Below are 22,059 nucleotides of genomic sequence, written 5' to 3'. Positions count from 1 at the left end.
TTACCATTTCCATGCTGTTTTGTACTAAAAAGGAGCACATGTATTTCTCAATAAACTGAGGAGTTAGGAAGACATGGGGTGGGGAGGGAATGTTTAGCCTTTCACTTTTAAACATGCTAATAGTGGACCAAAAGCCATCAGTCTCAAGAACGATTTTGATAATTAATAATAGCTTATTCTTGTCAGGTGCAGTTGTGTGATACTATAGTCCCAGCTACTCAGGAGGCTCAGGCAGAAGGATTCTTAGAATCCAGCAGTTCCAGGCTGCAGTCCACTATGATCCTTCCTATGAATAGACACTGCATTCCAGTCCAGACAATGTAGTGAGACCCTATCTCTAAAATAAATAAATAAAAAAGTAAATGTATGTGGTTTGGCTGTGTCCACACCCAAATCTCATCCTGAATTGTAGTTCCCATAATCCCCACATGTTGTGGGAGGGATCTAGTGGGAGGTAATTGAATCATGGGCACAGTGAGTGAGTTCTCACAAGATCTGATGGTTTTATAAGGAGTTTTCCCTCTTTGCTTGGCACTTCTCCTTGCTGCCGCCATGTGAAGAAGGACGTGTTTGCTTCCCCTTCCACCGTGATTGTTAATTTCCTGAGGCTTCCCCAGCCATGCTGAACTGTGAGTCAATTAAACCTCTTACCTTTATAAATTACCCAGTCTTGGGTATATCTTTATTAGCAGTGTGAGAACGGACTAATACATAAATAAAAAATCTTATTCTTGATGGGACTTTGAAGTTTAAAAGCAATGTAGTTACATTATCTCTGAATTTTCTCTATAATTCTGAAGTAGCCATTGTTTTATACTATAGTTACCTTTTAGGTAACTGAGGCTCAGAGAGGGTATGTATCACCCACTTGATAAGTGACAGAGCCAGGCTAGAACCTGAGATTTCCTTTTCCAAATATCTTATATCTACCTTTGGACATGACCCTAAGGTCTAAGGAATTATAATGAATGTGTTGGATTATCACAGTGAAATTAATGAAGAGAAAATGGTTGGTTCTACTTCTGTGGGCAGGTTGGGGTTGGTTTTTTTGTTGGTCTTGAAAGCAAGACTTAAGTCATTTGAATCACTCTTTCCACACAAACACCCAATATCCTTCTAAATAGCAACAAGGCAAATAAAATGATCCATTCAGCTTTGGTTTATTATAGCTAGCATATTGACTTTAATGAGATTTATGAAAATTAATTCTATTTTTATGTGTGATACATAAAATTTGTGATATATTAGAACCCTTGGTATAACAAATATGCATAGTGCATAGCTGCCCATTTGAAAAAGCTCAGATTATCATTTTAAATTATTGTGAAGATCTACAGTTGTTGTATCTTTGCTTTTGTTGCATGTTATTCATATCTGCGGCTTATTTAATAAGGAATCTTTGGTCAAAAACACATCCCCTATAATATCACTTTTCCCATGGGACTGTATCTCTTACTTTATGACATGGTTTCCAGAACATGTCATGACAAAAGCAGAGAAGAAATATATCAATACATATGGACACAGAAGACTTTTTTGTTTTGACCTAGTGAGTTAGAATTGTAGCTGTAGCTGATTTCATCTTATTCTCATTCAGCTATTTATTCAAGTATCATATTTATCATCTTTGACCTTTGCATCTGTTATGGCCTCCAATATTGGGAACGCTTGCTTTTGCTTTGGGATTTGGAAAATTAAAAACCAATATGACCCTTATAGGTTAGAATACTTACAGAATTAGAAACAAGCAATATAGTCTAATATAGGATGTAAGAGGTGAAGATAAGACCTACTAGGTGAGAAGCACTGTTCAGGGACCAATTCAGTGATGTAGGAGTCCTGGATTGTGAGAACATATTCAGCTCAGGGTGTTGGGAAAAGCTCCATGGAAGAGTTAGCATTGGAATGTCAAAGTTTTCTAGCTGTGATAATGGGAGTATTAAAATATTCTAAGTTTAAGGATCTTATGAGCTATCATAAGGTGTTTTGGGGGAAAGACAGTAATCTGTTTTCACAGGAATATGTGGTGCTTGAAGGTGATTGTGACAGATGGAGCCAATAAAGATGGATTGGAGACAGATTGTGAGAAGAGCTTTTAGTATTGGGTTAAGGAATATGGACTTTGATCTGTGAGCAATGGGGAACTGTTGGAGGCTTCTGACCAGGAAGTAGCATGATCTAATCTATATGTTAGGACTATTCAGTGACAAAAGTATAAGTAATGGATTGGAATGGATTCAATGTTCTAGGCAGTTATTGTGAAGCCTGAAGGCACTTTGATTTGGAAAGTAAAGGGAACAAAAGAGATTACTATGGGGAAAGTAAGCAGGGAGACCAATGATCAGAGGAGGCTCTGTGTCATTTGGGAATTTGAAATAAGGTACTACAAATGTAGGGGGAGTGATAATGACAAAAGAGAGCAGAGTTAGGAGGCAAAAAGTAATGAGGCCTTGTACTAGGGTATAATGATGGGAATGGAGAAAAGGAGAAGAATATCATGGCTCTGTGAAGGTAGAGTTGGCTGATTTAGCAGCTTTATTTGAGTATGAGAGATGAGTGAGCATGAGGAATTAAAAATAACTACTAGCTTCAAGTTTGGTTTACTAGAAGATAATATTATATGAAAAGACACAAGGGAATCAGGAGAAAGACCTTGTTTAGGTTAGCGGTATCAGTGCATTAAATGTCTGGCAGGCATTTGAAAATGTGAGTCTTAGGCCTCAGAGTCAACCCACTGAATAATAGTAGAGAGTAGAGATTGTGAAATTGGGCAAGTTTTCTGAGGGAGGTGTTGAGGAAAGAGGATGAGAAAAAGAGAATTAGGGAATATTCCTAAATCTCATGCCCACTCTAATGGCGACATACTTCCTTCTTATTTAGAATTATGACTATGGTGGGCCACTCTTACTGACACAGGTATCTTATGCCTGAGGGATGTTTGCATGTATCCCTGTATATATTTCCAAGATTTTCCTAGTGATAACATCACTCTAAGTCACTTGCATTCACGCATGTTTTTTGAGTGAGGGAAAAAGCTTTGGAATTAATAACCACTCCTTAGGCATTGCACTTATTCGGTGCACACCCATCGTGATGTGTTGACCTTGCTTACCTTACTCATTGGGAATGGCAGAAAAGGCCATTCACTGTTATAGGCAGTTATTGGGAAGCCTGAAAGCACTTTGATCTGGAAAGTAAAGGGAACAAAAGAGTTTACTAGGGAGAAAGTAAGTAGAGAGACCAATGATCAGAGGAGGATCTGTGTCATTTGGGAATCTGAAATAGGGTACTACCAGTGTAATTAATGAACAATGTGAAGCTTAAATGATAATTTGCAACAAGCATTTAATGAAAGATCATTGCTTTTGGTAGTAGCCACATACTGAATAAAGTTTGCTGAGTGTGCACTGAATATTATCTGTCCTAAATGACTCAAAATTTCAGTTTGATCCTAGGGAATATTATACAACTGGAAAAGGAAAGGAATACAATTATCTCTGAGAGCTGATATTATTGCATAGTACTAACAGAGATAAGGCCACTTTCAAATTGTCATAACAAATGAACTTTAATGATGACTAATGAACAGAAATATGTTTAATAACCTGTGATCTGATTTTAGAAGCTGGGCTATTAACTGAGAATAAGGAGAACTGCTCTCTGTTTCTGGTTCTGTCCCTCTAATCCTTGCCTTGAATAAATCACTCATGTATAAAATGATTCTGGATAATTTAAAAGCATCAAGTATTTGAATTGTGACTTTTCTCTCCAATATTTCTCAACTACACCAGCACAAAAATATAAGAAGTATAAGGTATAATTTGATTTACCTGCAGAAAGAGTATTAGCCTCTAATGGGGATTATCCACATTTCTCAAAAACAACAGTTCGTAATGTTGATGATCTATTATGACTGTGACCCCAATGAGCATACTGAGACTGGCGTCAGCAGATTGTATTAAACTTCAATAGCATAGAAAGCCAAGCATCATGATTTAGCTTTGTCAAGTGTTGAAAAATTTTGTTTTTGCACAGAGGAAAAAGTCTTTCCTGAATAGATTCTGACTTGGTATATTGACTAAGTATATTTGCCTCATTTTTAGGTTCCTGAATCTTTTTTTTAAAGTTTCTATCTTGTAATTTTAAAATTACCCTATATTTTACATACTCATTGTAAGCATATAGGTTTGCACAGATTAATTCAACGTAATTTTTGAATATTTGCCAAAACAGAAGCATGGCATTGGAAATGTACTTTAAAAATAGAAAATTTGAAGGCACTTTTGAGTTTGTAATGACAATTATCCAAGAAAATTTACTATTAAATAATTAAGCGTTAGCGCAGGTAAACTTTTTAAAATGTATTTTTAATTTACATACAGTAAAATTTACTCTTTTTGGTATCTATTTTATACCAAAAATTCGACAAACAGAACAATTCTATTACCTCCCCAAAGGAACTCCTTGAAAATACATTATCCCTTTGTAGTCAGATCCTCCTGCCCCCCACCCTTAACCCCTAGCAACCACTGATCTGTTTTCCATCACTATAGTTTTACCTTTTCTAGGATGTCATATACATGGAGTCATACGTTATGTAGGTTTTTGAGTCTGGCTTCTTTCACTTAGCATAATGCATTTGAGATTCATCCATGTTGTTGCAGGTACCCCTAGTTTGTTCCTTTTTATTGCTCAATACTATTCCATTGATGGGTCCTTCACAGTTTAGTTGCCAGTTGAAGGATATTTACATTATATCTGATTTTGGGTGATTGTGAATAAAGCTGTTATAAACATTCACAAATGGTTTTTATGTAAATATGTCTTCTTTGTTTATTTCTTTTCTTTCTCTCTTTTTTTCTTTTTTTTGAAGCAGAGTCTCCCTCTGTTACCCAGGCTGCAGTGGAGTGGCTCAGTCATAGCTCACTGCAGCCTCAAAGTCCTGGCTTCAAGCCATTCTCACATCTCAGCCTCCCTAGTGGCTGGGACTACAGGGCATGCCACTAAACACAGCTAATTATTTTATTTTTATTTTGTAGAGATAAGGTCTCACTGTGTTGCCCAGGCTGGTCTCAAACTGCCTGCCAAAGTGTTGGGTTTACAGGTATGAGCCACTATGTTCAGCCAAGTCTTATTTCCCTTGGGTAAATACTTAAAAGTGGGATTATTGTGTATAGTAAGTATATATTTAACATTATAATAAGCTGCCAAACTATTGCTCATAGTGACTGTACCATTTTGCATTTGAAAATTCAAGTTTTTCTGTGTACTTGTCAGCACTTGGCACTGTCAGGTTTTTTTTTAAGTCATTCTAGAGCATGCATAGTAGTATCTCATTGTGGTTTTGGTTTCCGTTTCCCTAATGATTAGTAATATAGAGCATATATCCGTGTGTTTGTTTGCCTTTAGTATATATTTTTTGTTGAAGTGTCTTTTCAGATCTTTTGTCCTTTTAAAAAAAAGAGTTGCTTTCATTTTAAGGTTTGATGATTTTTATGTAATCTAGATATATGATTCAAAAACATTTTCCCCCAGTCCCTACCTTGTTTTTTCTTTCTCTTACAGTATCTTGCAAAGCAAAAAAAGTTTTTTATTTTGATGAAGTCCAGTTTATCAGTTTTTTTCCTTGTTCTTATAGTGCTTTTGGTATTAAATCTAAGAACTCTTTGCCTAGCTGAAGGTCACAAATATTTTCCTATACATTTTATTCAAAGTGTTTTACAGTTTTACATTTACATTTGAGTTTATGGCCCATTTCAAGTTAATTTTTTATTAGCACAAGTACATTTCTTTACTAACCAAAGGGATGATCCTAATTAAACCAGCACTTTAAAATAATTGCACATAAGATACTTGGGGAGATTTGCTTGTTGAACTGAGCTTGTTCATTCTCTCAGCTAATTGCTTTCCAAAATGATAGAATTTTTATTCTACTTTTTCGTAGACCTGAGTACAGGTGACATTGTTCAGGATGCAGTCCACCATTAATTTCCCGTTTTTTTTTTTTTTTTTTTTGAGACGGAGTCTCCCTCTGTCCCCCAGGCTGGAGTGCAGTGGCCGGATCTCAGCTCACTGCAAGCTCCGCCTCCCAGGTTTACGCCATTCTCCTGCCTCAGCCTCCCGAGTAGCTGGGACTACAGGCACCAGCCACCTCGCCCGGCTAGCTTTTTGTATTTTTTAGTAGAGACGGGGTTTCACCGTGTTAGCCAGGATGGTCTCGAACTCCTGACCTCATGATCCGCCCGTCTCAGCCTCCCAAAGTGCTGGGATTACAGGCTTGAGCCACCGCGCTAATTTCCCGTTTTTTAAACTTTCTTATTATTGTGCTTTCCTTTCCTTTCCATTCCTGATGTTGAACCAATGTGCCACGTATGAAGTTGTGACAGTCTGTGTTTTTCTGCTATCAGCTGTAGTTTCTTCAAACTTCTCCCCCAGGGTACAAGAGAACTGTGTTGGTTTCAGAGTGCTCTCAGTGTTTATGGTGGTTTTTGCTGTCACAAGAGATGTTATACTCTGTTCTGGCCATTGCATGTGTTTTTCACAGAACTATCCCTACTCCTAGTTCCATCATGTATTCATCAAAGCATTTGCTGTCCACTCGATGCTATTGTCCTCTCAGCTGCTGAATGATGGCCAGCATGGGTGTGTGAGCAGAGCAGGGTCTGGCTCAAGGGTGGGGGTAGGATGTTGAGCCAGGTTTTTTGTATAAGGTGTGAAATATGTGTCTAGGGTGATTTTTTGGCGTTTGGGTTAGTACTGTTTGTTAAAAAGACAATCTTTTTTTCCATTGAACTGTGTTTACACCCAAGTAAAAAATCAGTTGACTATAGTATTTCTATGGCTCTATTTCTGCACTCTATGCTATATGATCTACGTGTCTCTGCTTTAATCAGTACCCACTGTCATGATTATTGTAGCTTTATAGTATAATTCACTTTAGAACATCTCTGCGAGAAAGAAACAAATTCTCTCAAGCACCCTAGTCAGTTTCCTTTTCAGTCTTCTTATCCAAGCAAATGGATGATTTCTCAACAATTTTATCTTCAATGTTCATTCAGTTTATATATTGACTCAGAAAGGTTGTAGCCATACTTCTTGTAGCCTTTCCCTGGATAGAAAAAAGACCCTTGTACACTATAGCATTTAAGTTGAGCTTTCTCTGTATCGAAGTTAAAAAGCAAAAATTTGCACGTGCATACACACACACACACACACACACACACAGCCAAACCAAAAACCATCTACTGAGCTATCATCTGCAGACAGTCCCTTAAGGGGCTTCCCAGGGAGCTACCACCTCTTACATGCCCCATCACTCTGACCAAGCTGCCTGGACAGTGGTGACACCTTACCATCCATTGATAACGAGCTTCCTGTCTGGTGGAGCGTCAGTTGGTGGGAACCAGCTGTTATGATTCATCCCACTTAAGATTTCTGCCTTTTGAGAAGTGACGCTAATAGACCTTGGCTGAATGGTGTCTGATTGGGAGAATTTTCTTTTTGAAAGCAGTTTGATTTCTAGTGCCTCAGCAACTGAACTTTTTATTTTAACAGGTACGCTCCAATTTCCAGTTTCTGTGGAAATTCAATAGAAAGATAAATGTTGTTTTCATCAAGTGTTTGTACCGGCTATTATTTCTTCCTGAAAAACAAACAAGCAAGGTAACTTCTCTTAAAAAAGATACTTGCGTTATGAATTCTTTAATAGTTTTCCAAGCTTTCTGGCTTCTCATATTCTGCAAAAGGCAAAACATTTCCAGCCTAAGATATGACTTGTTACATTTGGATTTGGTGAAAGTATTATTGAGTGCCTGAGGGGATAGCTTCACGTATCTTGAGGGGATGGCCTTTCTCTTGCGCTATTGAAGCCAGTTTCATCCTTTGCTTTGTTTTTGTCATTTTCTTAGCTCTGATAAACTTGTGAATATTATTTAAAAACAAAGTTTGTTAGGGGGTTGAAGCAGTTTACAACCATAAGGACAAGCTGTTGTAAATATAATGAAAGAACAATAAGAAATACAAATTTTAAAATATTGATAAGGGAAAGGTGTACTGGCTTTTATGAGTTATGCAAAATTAACATTGTCCTTACTTTTTTAAAAACAATTTTCAGCAGTTGCACAAGGAATAACAATTGTCCTTACTTTAGAGATGAGGAGAGAGCAGAGCATGCCATGAAGGAGGAGGACTGTGATTACATTAGGGACATACCAATCATGGTACCAGTGGCATGCATGGGCAGAAGGGGAGCCTGTTACTAGCAGCCTTTACAGGATGGGCCAAATTTCTTCAGCATCGCTGCATGTAAAGTCACACCCCTAAGTATGAGAAAGTCAAATTGTGATGGAAATTTTTCTTTTCTTTTCTTTTTTTTTTTTTGAGACGAAGTCTCCCCCTGTCGCCCAAGCTGGAGTGCAGTGGCCAGATCTCAGCTCACTGCAAGCTCCGCCCCCCGGGTTTACGCCATTCTCCTGCCTCAGCCTCCCAAGTAGCTAGGACTACAGGCGCCCGCCACCTCGCCCGGCTAGTTTTTTGTATTTTTTAGTAGAGACGGGGTTTCACCGTGTTAGCCAGGATGGTCTCGATCTCCTGACCTTGTGATCCGCCCGTCTCGGCCTCCCAAAGTGCTGGGATTACAGGCTTGAGCCACCGCGCCCGGCCGTGATGGAAATTTTTCTAATGCTAACAATTGCTGGTTTCCTATAGCCAATTAAAGTTGTGCTAGCAGTGCAACATTTTATAACATTTGGTAGTAACAAGTGATTTCATCTTTGGGTTGGTGATACCCCAGGGCAGACATTCTCAAACTTTAGTGTACAGGAGAATCACCTGGGGAGCTTGTTAAAATTTAGGTCCCTGGGCCCCAGCCCTCAGAGGTTTTGATTTATTAGGTCTGGGGTGTGGACAAGAATCTGCATTTTAAAAACAAACCCACTCTATTTGGCACCCTGACTCATTTCTCAAAAGGTTGCAAAATTCTCCTAACAAAAACTATTACCCTTCAACTGAATTTTTAAAATACTCTTTCACTTAGTACAAGTAAGTGTTGTGAAATTTAATGATGGCTGAGCTTTGGGGTTCCAGAGAGGTTGGCAATAACTAGTTTAGATTCCCTAGGTGTGAACTAAGATGTAACATGCAGCGCAATATAAATAGACTTAAGTTAAATTTCTTTCAATTAGAAGTTATTAGTTACACAATTTCCATTTCCAGGTCATCTATGCATCCACAGATGGTATTAGAAAAGGGAGCTAGACCAGGCATGGTTTACCTAGGGAATTTCACCAGGTTATTTTATAATCATTATTGCCTACTGTGCCCTTAATGATGTTAGTCAGGATCCCATTAAGTTAGTGAATATAGTAATTGGTCCCCTGATGATAGCCAGGGGGAGTCAAATCCTGTGGGTCCACCCTATTCTGGTCATATTGGAGGCAAGATAGAAATTGCTGCTTGTAGTCTTCAAGGGCACTTTTCCTTTGTGGGGATAAAGTGCACTGTGCTTCCAAGCACATTTCTCAAAATACAGCAGGAGTCCTTAGAGAGTCCTCCCCGGATAATTCAGGCTGGCACTTATGACTTACTTTTAAAAGTAATTTAAAAATCCCATCAAATACAAACAATCAAAATCCAGATTCTCTACCAGCTATTCTGTAGATCTAGTATTCCATTGTTTCCATCTGCCCACATCAACCACTTAAAAATATTTTTGGACAAGGTTTTTCCTGCCTTTGTTGATACTTAGGTAAGGTGGAGCATTTCTAGAGACTGGACTCAAAGCAACTGCGCAAACGAGTATGATATAAACTAGTTCTATTGTTAGCAAGGGGGAATAAGATTTTGCTGATTTGGTGTTCATATTCAGACAACTTCTGCAGTTTGCAGAATTATAATACCAAACCAGAGGTTATTCCTGATTCATTTGAATGAATCCCTGTGCTTGTGGTTCATGTATATAGCTGACTTTTAAAATTTTTCTAACTTTTCATGGCAAAACTTAAAGAGAATTACAGAATCTTCCAGATACGGAAAGTACTTTAAAGAACATACACTCCTATCTCTTACCTAATGCTTATTTATTTGTTTTGACAGCCAGGATACACACTGGATTACCTAATTTTTAAATCTCATCTTCTACCTTAACTCTGTCACTAAATTGTCAGCTTTTTAAGGGAGAAGATTGTTTCTTACTCAAATGTGTTTTTAATCCTTGTGAATTTATATTACGTTCAGCTTCTTGAGGAAGAAGGCCTCATTTTGCACAACGGCCCTGAATAAATACTTTTTAATTTGATCATTCAGTTGGCAGATGTTCTCACTCCCTGTGTTCCAGTTGTGTGAATTTGGCTGCCATAGTTCCTCAATTCTGACCCCTGCCCTATCACTTACTAACGTATGACCTTGGGCGTTATTTAACCTCTCTGTGCCGTAGTTTTCTTTTCTGTAAAATGACACTCAATAGCATGATGATGATTTTTGCTATTGTCTTTGCGGATATTTTTTAACATGATTAATATTTATGTGTCTAGATTAAGTAGATACACTAATAATAGCTGCCATATTTTGAGGACTTTCTTAGTACATTTGTGCTGCTATAACAAAATATTAGTGCCACAGACTGGCCAACTTACAAACAATAGGAATGTGTTTCTGACAGTTGTGGAGGCTAGGAAGCACTGGCAGATTCAGTGTTTGGGGAGGGCTTGTTCCACAGATGACATTTTCTTGCAGTGTCTGTGCAGAAGGGCTGAAAAAAACAGACCTACTTCCTCAAGCCATTTTGTAGGGCCTCTAATCCCATCCATGAGGGCTCTGCCCTCCTAACTTAATCACCTCCTAAAGGCTGTACCTCTTAATGCCTTCACATTGTCAATTAAGTTGCGCCACATGTATTTTCGGGGAACTTCACACTGTGCTTATGCTTCCTGTCCTTTCATTTAATAGCCTAAGTTCTGTCTAGAACATACTATGGGAAAACAGAAGTTATTTGAAAGCTCTTGAAAGTAGGACATGTTAACAGTTACAATTAGTAAGTATATACTGTACACATTTTATTATGATAGATTCTCCTGTGATTATAAGACAAGTGATTTTTCTTTTTTTAACTTTTTTTTTTTTTTTTTTTTTAGTTCAGGGGTACATGTGCAGGTTTGTTAAACAGGTAAACTCATGTCATGGGAGTTTGTTGTACAGGTTATTTCATCACCCAGGTATTAAGCCTAGTTCTTGTTAGCTGTTTTTCCTGATCCTCTCCCACCTCCCACCCTACGCTCTCAGGAAGGACCCAGTGTCTGCTGTTTCCCTCTATGTGTCCATGTGTTCTCATCATTTAGCTTTCACTTCTAAGTGAGAACAGGTGGTATTTGGTTTTCTGTTCCTGCATTAGTTTGCTGGAGTCCTCCAGCTCCATCCATGTTCCTGCAAAGGACAGGATCTTGTTATTTTTTTATGGCTGTGTGGTATTCCATGGTGTGTATGTACCACATTTTCTTTATCCAGTCTACCACTGATGGACATTTAGGTTGATTCCATGCCTTCGCTATTGTGAGTAGTGCTGCATGAACACATGTGTGCATGCGTCTTTATGACAGAATGATTTATAATCCTTTGGGTATATACTCAGTAATGGGATTGCTAGGTTGAATGGTAGTTCTGTTTCTAGCTCTTTGAGGAATCTCCACACTGCTTTCCATAATGATTGAACTAATTTACACTTTTACCAACAGTGTATATGTGTTCTTCTTTCTCTGCAACCTCACCAGCATCTGTTATGTTTTGGCTTTTTAATTATAGCCATTCTGACTGGTATGAGATGATATCTCATTGTGGTCTTGATTTGCATCTCTCTAATGATCAGTGATGTTGAACTTTTTTTCATATGCTTGTTGGCGACATGTGTGTCTTCTGTTGAAAAGTATCTTTTCATTTCCTTTGCTCACTTTTTTATGGTTTTTTTTTTTTTTCTTGTAAATGTGTTTGTTTCTTTTAGATGCTGGATATTAGACCTTTGTCAGATGCATAGTTTGCAAACATTTTCTCTCATTCTGTTGGTTGTCTGTTTACTCTATTGATAGTGTCTTTTCCTGTGCAGAAGCTCTTTAATTAGATCCTATTTGTCAATTTTTGCTTTTGTTGCAATTGGATAAGCAATTTTTCAATTGAAATATAACAAGGAGTTTTTAGGCTTCCTAGACCCACTCTTCTACAATATTATATGGAAATCACTGTCCTAAAACATAATATTTTTAAAAAAATCCTTCATGGTGCACTTAACAAAGTCAGGATACATATGCTGATATAGCACAGAAGAGTAAATTAATTGGGCATTTGAAGTCTGATGAGTTGCAATGACTCTTGGGTTATCAGGTGGTGACTTAATTATGCTACTAAATGGATTAACACTCCTTAAATGTGGGAAATTCACACTCAGCTTCATTACGCCTGTCAGTGAACTGGTGGCAGTATCCAAAAGAGCAAAGTACATTTCTGAAAAAAATCCAAGTGGTTCATATTAAAGAATAATGAGTATCAGAGGCATTAGGGCTCTATCATGTAATGTTGCTAATGTCCCCTATAATATTCACTGCAGACAAACTGGGAAAATACAGAGAAATAGAAAAAAGAAAATTAAAATCACCTACAATTTCACACCCTAAAACAACCATCACTAAGAAATTTATATATCAATTCCTCCCAGCCACAATTATATATATATAAATGCATGAGATTAAAATTGGGGTCATGCTACAGATAAAAATTTGCATTTATCCTATTAAACAAACTCACTGAGAACACCTTGCTAGACAAAATAACTTTTAAGCTTTTGCCTTCTCTTCAGTTACACATGACATATGCTAAGTAACATCAGTTCAGGATAGAGGATATAAGTAAAAGGAAGATTGACATTGCCCAGGATAGAGAAACAGGAGTATGAATGATAAATATGTGTGCTATTTCTGAATATCATTTTTTTAGTCATCAATAAATTATTGGGAAGAGATGAAAAAGGAAGGATTTAAAAAAGTATTTTTGGAAAAAGTACAGGATCTCAAAAATGCTTCAGAGAGAATTAGTTTAAGTTTACTAGTGATCTTTTTGGGAGGGCTCAATGAGTACTTATTGCATGGATTAATTTAAGAAGATCTATATAAAAGTATGAACATACTCCCTATAACCTAAATCCTTTCTCTCCCCCATCTAAGACTTATTCCAAAGTCCCATGTTTTTTCTGTATTTAAAGTTGCATAGGAATTTTAATTTTTAAAAGCAGAAGTATGGCCAGGTGTGGTGGCTCACACCTGTTATCCCAGCACTTTGGGAGGCTGAGATGGGTGGATCACCTTAGGTCAGGAGTTTGAGACCAGTATGACCAATGTGGTAAAATCCTGTCTCTACTAAAAATACAAAAATTATCCAGGCATGGTGGTGGGCACTTGTAATCCCAGCTACTTGGGAGGCTGAGGCAGGAGAATTGCTTGAACCCGGGAGGCAGAGGTTGCCGTGAGCCAAGGTCACGCCATCGCACTCTAGCCTGGGCAATAGAGTGAGACTCCGTCTCAAAACAAACAAACAACAAAAAAATAAAAATAAAAGTAGAAGTGTTACACTGATTACTTTCCTTGTAGACATATATAGAAAATATGGAAGTATACCTAGGTACTGGCAGCTATACAAAGAATTGGGAGATCTGTGTTTACAGTTCTTGGTGCTGGCTTATATTTTCTGTGATTGAAAGTCTCCTTTAATAAAAGGGGGATGAAGAAACCTTTTGTTGCTGAAGGGTTCCTGGAGGCCATCTTCTAATGAATGCTACTTTTGGTACCCATTAGAGTTCACCACTGGGCCCATGCATCTGCCAAATACAGCCTGAAAGTTCATCTTTTGATTCCCAATGGCCTCTGCAGCACTGGCTACATCACTTGTGAGGCCCAGTGCAAAATGAAAATGTGGAGTCTCCTATTTAAAAAGCAAGAAAATTAAAATATGAAGCTTTTTCTGTTCTTCCACAGTCTTTCCCTCAACCTATCATGGTGTTTTTATTTGCTATTTAATGTTGCACATTCTTAGGCATGGAAATACCTGCAGGATGAATGCAGATTCACATAGGGCCTTGCTCTGTGACTAAGCCCTCACATCACCCACCAGCCAGTAAGTTCTCCTACTGCCTTCCACTTACCCAACCCATTCCCTGGCAGGTGGCAGAGAAGGCATGTCAGGCATCTCCCTTTCCCTGTGCCCACCACCCATGCAAGCCCATGGTGGCTGGGGACCCCCAAGAGTAGTGCCACCTCTATGCCAAGCGTGTTAGATCAGAGGCAGGTAAGAGACTCCCTCTAGCCCACCAATACCCACGAACATGCCATGGTGCTGCCAGTCTGAGACAGGAATAGCTGCCACCATGCCTCGCCCTGGGATGCCACAGGGAGCAACACAACCTCCTTCTGAGACTGGAGGTCAGCAAAAATTGTTTGTGAGGACAGGTTGGAAGAGGCCTAGGGGACCCAAAGTACAAGGGCACAGGAAAGTGGGCAGCTGAGAACCCCACCCCAGCAAAGCAGGGAAGTGGGCTGGTTGGTGAGCTGAGGCTCCAAGCACCCTGTGTGTGCTCTGTTGTCTCACTGGATTTCACTTATAAAACACAAACTCAAAAATAGAATTATTAAGAATTTCAAGATAATATTAAACCTCATGGGGTAAAGGAGTCTTCTGACCAGCTATCCTGTGTGACTGAACTGGTTGTACACCGATGAGCAGGCCCTGGGCCTCCAGAATAACTTCTACCCCTGAAATGAAGAAACTTTTTTTGTTTTGTGGCAGGATGACAAATACTTGAATCTCTTGTATTTCTTGTATAGCAGTGCTTCTAAGGTTTAATGTGCATATGAATCGTCTGAGATTCTTGTTAAAATGCAGATTCTAATTTACTAGGTCTGAGGTGGGACCTGAGGTTTTGCATTTCCAAGTTCCCAACTGATGCCAAAGCTGATCTGGAAACCACCTACCCCTTAATAGCATTTTATGACCTGGTACAGTGGCTCATGCCTGTAATCCCAGCACTTTGGTAGGCCGAGGTGAGCGGATCACGAGGTCAAGAGATCGAGACCATCCTGGCCAACATGGTGAAACCCCATCTCTACTAAAAATCCAAAAAATTAGCTGGGCATGGTGGCATGTGCCAGTAGTCCCAGCTACTCAGGAGGCTGAGGCAGGAGAATTGCTTGAACCCGGGAGGTGGAGGTTGCAGTGAGCCGACCTCACACCACTGCACTCCAGCCTGGCAACAGAGTGAGACTCCATTTGAAAGGAAAAAAAAAGGCATTTTATTTGGAAATAATTATAGACTAACAAGAAGTTGGAAAAATAATACATAATTTCCATGTATCCTTCACTCAAGTCCCAGAGAAGGCATGTCAGGCATCTCCCTTTCCCTGCGCTTACCACCCATGCAAACCCATGGTTTTGATATTGCATTACAGTTGTATTACATAGTATACTGTATTACATATAAGATGTGTATTACACATAAGATGTATAATACATATACTGTATTACATATAAGATGTACTATTTTTTATCACTCCTCTCTGGGATCCAAGGTCCAATACTGATAACTAAACTACAGACATAATTCCATTTTCACCATTTTTTACTTGCATTCAATTGTGTGTGTGTGTGTGTGTAGTTATATGCAATTTTATTCCATGTATAGATTTGTGTAACCACCAGTACAATCAAAATATAGAACTGTTCTATCACCACAGAGGAACTCTCTCATGCTATTGCTTTATTTAGGGTCCCCAAGGATGTAAACCAGCCTTAGCATTAAAGATGTTACTCTTATCCACTGTGTGATGTTGACCAAGTGACTTATCATCTCCAGGCCTGTTTTCTGATCTGTAAATTGGTGGTAATTATAGGGCCTAACTTAATGGGTTGTTGGGCATGTAAAATGCAGAGAATAGTGCCTTGCAGAGTGTGTGCTCATTGTCAATTAATAGTATCATTCACATTAGGACTTGGCTGACTTTGGGTGCCGATTGCACCAAATTTTGCTTCATATCCAGACTATGATCTCAACATATTTTACATTGGACATTTATGGATTTTTAAAGATAAAGGTTCTTTCTTTCAGAATTCTGAAATAATTGATATTCCACCTAATTTTACATTAGTAGTAGGATTACTTTTTAAGTTTTAAAAAATTAATTTATAAAGACAAATGCCCAAGATATTTTTTACAACATTATTTATAATGATCAAAAAGCATGAAAATAATTTGGTTATTCATTTGGAAATTTGTTCAGTTTTATACCATGAAAATGAAAGAATGAGGCAATTCTGTGTATGTTCGCTAAGATGTCCAAGATGTAGTAAGTTAAAAATAAACAAATGTTTTAAATAAAAGCAGCCAGACACAAGAAAATACATATGGTATGATTCTATTTACTTAAACTCTAATAACAGGCAGGGTTATAGTGCTTAATGATGTGTGCTTAGGCAATAAAATTAACAAGAACAACAAAAAGTTGGTGACTCTAAAAGTCAGGATCCTGGAAGCCTTTGAGAGAGAGGATGAGAAGGGGTAGTAATTAGAAGTCCTGAAGAGGGCTGGCAATACTTTGCTTTTTAACCTGAGTGGTCATTGCAAGAGGGCTCACTTTGTTGTTTTTTACACTTACCTATGCATATATTAGATTTCACAATAAAAACTATTCGAAAGCACATTTCATAACTCTGTTAGGCATAGTCTATATATATTTGTAGAAAAATTCACAAAAGATCCACACACACACAAAGAAACAACTATGGGTAATTTTTGTTACTTTTGGGTTATGGGAATGTGGGATAAGGAAAAATTTCACTTTGCATTTTGTCCATAATCATGTGTCACTTTAAAATATTCCGTCAAATATTGTATGTGAATACAGATTACTCCTTTTTTATGTGCTTCTGTATTATTTGAATTTTCTTCATAATCACATGTTACCTTAAAAATATTCTTTCAAAATTTGTTTATGTATTCATATGTGTATACATATTTATATATGCTTGGAGGTTTTAGAATAATACTTAAACAGTGGTCACCTCTAACGGGTGCACCTGGGGATAATGCATTAAGGGGGGGAACATTTTTTTTTCAGACTTCTAATTTGCTTGAATATTTTCTTTTACAATAAACATATGCTGATTTTTAATTTACAGCATACACCAAAAGTGGTATATAACATATTTCAGCAGGTTTTATCTTGCAGACAGAATAGATTTGGAGGAGTAAAAATGGGCTCATTCAAAAATGTGGTAGATCTTGGGGGAAGGCTTTATAGGAAAAGATACCCTAGAATACAAACCTATACTACTGCCCCAACATAGATGCCAGAGTCTCTGATAATGGGCTAACCTGATGAAATCTTTGAAATTAAACCATCAAGGCAGGAATCCTCAACACTAAGTACAGCTCCTGGTCTGTGGAAAGTATTCAAGAATTATTTGTTGAATTTATTGGAAAAGAGTAGTGTTTAAATGATGTTTGACCTACTTTTCACTGCTTGTTGATGCTTGAGGTGTTTTTCTTAGTGTGAGGGTTGAGTGGCATGGAACATGATTGATGGGATGAAAGTGGGTAATTTTTGGAGAAAATAAAGTAAAATTTATTTACTTTACATTCTACTTTAGCCTTTTAGGTCAATTAGTATTTTCATCAGCTTTTTAAAAGCGTGGGATACTTTTCAAGTTGTTGATTAACAGTGATACTCTATCCTAATTATCCTGTGAAGCTCACAGTAAGTGACCTAAAATTCAATGGGAATGACTCAGCCAGACAGAAAAAGTCACTGGAAGACCAAATCTACTATAGGGAAATAGCACTGGTATTAATCAAAGGTCTGATACTGAAACTCTCTGAGAAATCCAAGTATCTTCTACACTTTGTTGCTGATAATTAGACATTCCCAACAAATAATAATCAATAATATATATTTTTTGGCAGCAGAGGCAGTCAAATATAGAGATACAGAAGTGAGCTTCTCACCAAAATAGAGTTTCTTTGGAACAATGTCCAGCACTGGTATGACACTGCACTACCCCAAACAGTAGCAACTAGATACAAGTACTGAGTACTTGAAATGTGGCTAGTTTGAATCAAGATGTCTTGTGTCAAATATAAATCAGACATTGAACACCTAGTTTGAAAAATAGAAATAGTATCAAAATATTAATGTTTTTATGTTGATTACATGTTGAATATTTTTATTCATAAAATATTAATGTTTTTATATTGATTACATGTTGAATGATATTTTGAATATACTGAGATAAAGAGCATTATTAAAGCCAATTTTACCTGTTTCTTTTTTTTTTTTAAAGTGGTTTCTAAAAAATTTATAATTACATATGTGGCTGAAGGCCAGACATGGTGGCTCACCTCCTGTAATCCCAGCACTTTGGGAGGCCAAGGAGGGAAGTTCCCTTGAGGCCAGGAGTTTGAGACCAACCTGGGCAACACTGCAAGACCCCATTTCTACACAAAATTTTAAAAATTAGCTGGGCGTGGTGGCCTGCACCTGTAGTCTTAGCTACTTAGGAGACGGAGGCAGGAGGATCACTTGTGCCCAGGAATTCTAGGCTGCAGTGAGCTGTGACTGTGCCACTGTACTCCAGCCTGGGCAACAGATTAAGACCTTGTCTCTAAAATAAATTAGAAAAAAATGAAGAAATAAAATTACCTATGTGGCTTATGTTTGTGGCTTCTTTATGTTTCTATTAATGCCAGTAAAGAAGATTTGAATAGAAACAAACCAAGAGTCAGCATTTTAATTTCCCTTACTTTCCAGAAGAGGGAAAAGAGTTACAGCAAGTGGAAATGCTCTGCTCAAAGGCACAAACCTGGTTGGAAAGAAGTGAGGAGTTGAGCTTTCATCTTTTGAGTCTGTGTCTCAACGTTCCCTAAGTTACATAGCTGGCCCCTGATGGAAAATTCGAGGCCAGTGAAACAGACTTCCTTAGGACATTTACACATTGGACACCATGTTTCTTTAACCTTTTAAGATATAGTCAGTGATAATTTTAAGAATGTTCTGGGGATTTGCAATAGGATTGAGAGTAGATAGGAGTTAGGGGACTTTAATGTTCTATTTAATACCTCAGTGTTATTTTTAAATCTTGGGCACATATTACTATTAAAGAAAAAGAGGCCTAAGGGTTGGGAAAGCAGAAGATTTAAAAGAAACTGTTGCTTAAAATTCAAAACTGAAGATATTTGAGGTAGCTTTTTCTGCCATTATTTTCTTTGACATCTCTAAACACCCTCAACTAATTCTTGCTGCTCTCTTTGGGTTTTTTACTTTTTACATTACTAAAGCAAAATGAACTGGTACAAACTAATTTTTGAATCTGCAGCTGTAGCTCAAAAAACCTGTTTTTCCTACTTCTGCAAGCAGCAGGCTCCTCAAAATGATTGGTGATTTTGTTTTAAAAGAATTTAAGTCCTGCTTTCTAAAGGGCACTTGCCAACAGAGTAGATGTTTCTATCTGAAGCTATTTGCTACCATCATACTTGAGATTTTTTTGCTTATGGCTTTCAGTGCTGTTACTTCTAAAGGCAGATTCTTGAACACAGGTTCGTTAGCTTCAGAACATACGCAGTCTCCTCATGGTAGCAGCTGTGCTGAGTTCCTGAATGGAGAGATAATTTCCACAGTACATTTTATAGCCACACATCATTCCTGAGGATAATCTAAAACACAAATTATTTTTATTTTTACTCCTTTATCATATGAGAGTAAGAAATACTTAGCTAGTCTGAGTGATAATGTTTATAGCAGCATATTCTATTTTTGTGGCCGTTTCCTTCAAGCACTCTCTCCTAACCTAAGAGGGACAAATGTAGGTTGCCTGTACTTAACAGGACCCTTGGAGTACCTATGGATATGGTATAGATTCCTCTTTTTAACTTTTTGTCAATATTTTCATCTTCTCTTCTTACTTCATCACTTTTAAAGCTTTTCAGCTCCTGAAACAAAAAATAAGCCTGTCCTAGAGGCTGATATCATCTTCTCGAACCACTTTTGTGAGACAAGTGCAAAGGCTCTGAAGGGATTTTAAAATTTGATTTCTTAAAGAGTTATTTTTCACATAGTTAGATATCTGAGCCCACCTAGAAGCTGAGTAACCTCAGTAATCTTGAGTTCCCAAATCTGCTTTTATTCATTTCACATTTATGATTGTAAGCATCTATTATGTGCCAGGGTAGGGTTATATCCATTGTAAGTAACCTTGGCAGAGTAAAAAATGCTGTACAGAGGCCTGTGGACCACTCCTAAGGACCTTTGGAGTGGCAGAAAGGAGATGGATAGGACGAAGCAGACAAGACTAGACAGCTCGGTGTTCCCACCTCTAGAAATAGTGAAGTACTACACAGTCATAGCCTGTCTGCCTTGGGCTTCTGATTGCTGCCTGGGGCTTTAAATCCCTGAGCTGAGCTTTCCCGACCTTTGGACCCTTGCTGCCCCCACAGATCCAGAAGCTGGAGCATTTATCTATAACTCAACACCTGGGCCCCAGTCTCAGCTCTAATACAAACACCAGCTCTGTGACCTCACCTTAGCTCAGAGTAGCCTCTCTTGGTTTCATACTTTGATCTGTAAAACAAAGGACTGCGACCCTTTTCTTCTCTCTTTCTTTCAGCACTAACCTGTTAACTATGCTTGAGAGAGGAGGTATAACCTTATCACAACTACCTTTTGGAAATAGTTTTCCTGTACTAGAATAGGGGCCTTAGTCACCCTGATGTTGTACAGTGGAAATTTCGGAGATATGCACGTGCCTGAGCCCTGCCTCCAACCAATTAAACAAAAATTTCTGGGGAGTGGGACCTGGGGATGAATATTTTTGAAGAGCACACCAACTAGTACGCAGCCACTGTTGAGAACCACAGGTTTTGTAAAAGCATCAGGCCTTGAGAGGGACAGATGCAGATGTAATATCCAGAATTTACTACTTATTAGTTGTAAATCCATGGACAAGTCACTTAGTCTCTCTGAGCCTCAGTTTCTCTATCTGTAAAATTGGGACCAAATTGTATCTTCCTCAAAGGTAGCTGTGTGGCACACAGTAGATACTCAATGAATTGTGATTGAGATGGGTCTATTGCTGTGCTGTCCAATGTGATAGCCATTAGCTATATGTGACTATTTAAAAGTTAGATAAAGTTAAAAATTTGGTTCCCCAATTGCACTAGCCACATTTAAAGTGCTCAGCAGCCTTATGTGACTAGTGGCTACCATATTGGACAGCAGATATATCAAATGTTTCCTTCGTTGCAGAAAGTTCTAGAGACTGGACAGTGCTTATCTACAGTCTACAGGATCTACTAAGATCCAAGTTTATTAAGGGAAAATTTATTTTTAACTCTGTTCTAGAAAATCCACTACATTTGCTTTTGTCAGGTAAGTAGCAAGACTTATGGCTTGAGCAGAAAAGTGAAGGAAATCCAGGAATCATCCCTTGTGTGGAGACATTTTTGCTTGTTTCTATATACCTATAAATGAATTTACCTAGAAGTAAACAAGCAAGTGGGAACATCTAATCGATTCTACAAATAATGATCTTTTCTCCCTTCCTTCCCACCAGTTCTGGGGCTACACTTACCGTTTAGTCCATTTGTTAAAGTAGAATATTAACTTCTTTCTGCCCTGTTTGTTCCTACCACAGGCAGTATACAATGAAGCTGTCAGTGTGTGTGTGTATGTGATCAAGAGGAAGGGGTACAAGGTGAAAGAAGGAGCTGGCAATGATAAGGGAGGTCCCTAAATAAATGTCTGTAACTGAGAAAAGAAAAGCCATACATAGAACATGTTTTATGATTTTATTATCTGTAATGTTTATTTCAGATATTTTGACAGCTCTTTTATTAAAAGAACTCCTTAGTATTATTTTGATTTGCCCATAGTGGAGGCTCTGAAGTCAGATGGTCTGAGTGCAAACCATGCTCCAGTGTTTACTATAGCTGACTGACGTTGGATAGGTTTCTTTACCTTTCTAAGTCTCAGTCTTTCCATTTGC

At 38.0% G+C, this 22,059-nt stretch overlaps 1 pseudogene; it reads right to left on the bottom strand.

The window, feature by feature from the left end:
- Positions 1-5,925: 5,925 nt before the first annotated feature.
- On the bottom strand, positions 5,926-6,640 carry LOC117066033 (annotated as a pseudogene).
- Positions 6,641-22,059: the final 15,419 nt, after the last annotated feature.

The sequence above is a fragment of the Trachypithecus francoisi genome, unplaced genomic scaffold (assembly GCF_009764315.1).
Source record: "Trachypithecus francoisi isolate TF-2019V2 unplaced genomic scaffold, Tfra_2.0 Lachesis_group2, whole genome shotgun sequence".
NCBI classification, from domain to species: domain Eukaryota; kingdom Metazoa; phylum Chordata; class Mammalia; order Primates; family Cercopithecidae; genus Trachypithecus; species Trachypithecus francoisi.
The sequence above is the reverse complement of the archived record's forward strand: the minus strand, read 5'-3'. Positions and strand labels throughout refer to the sequence as shown.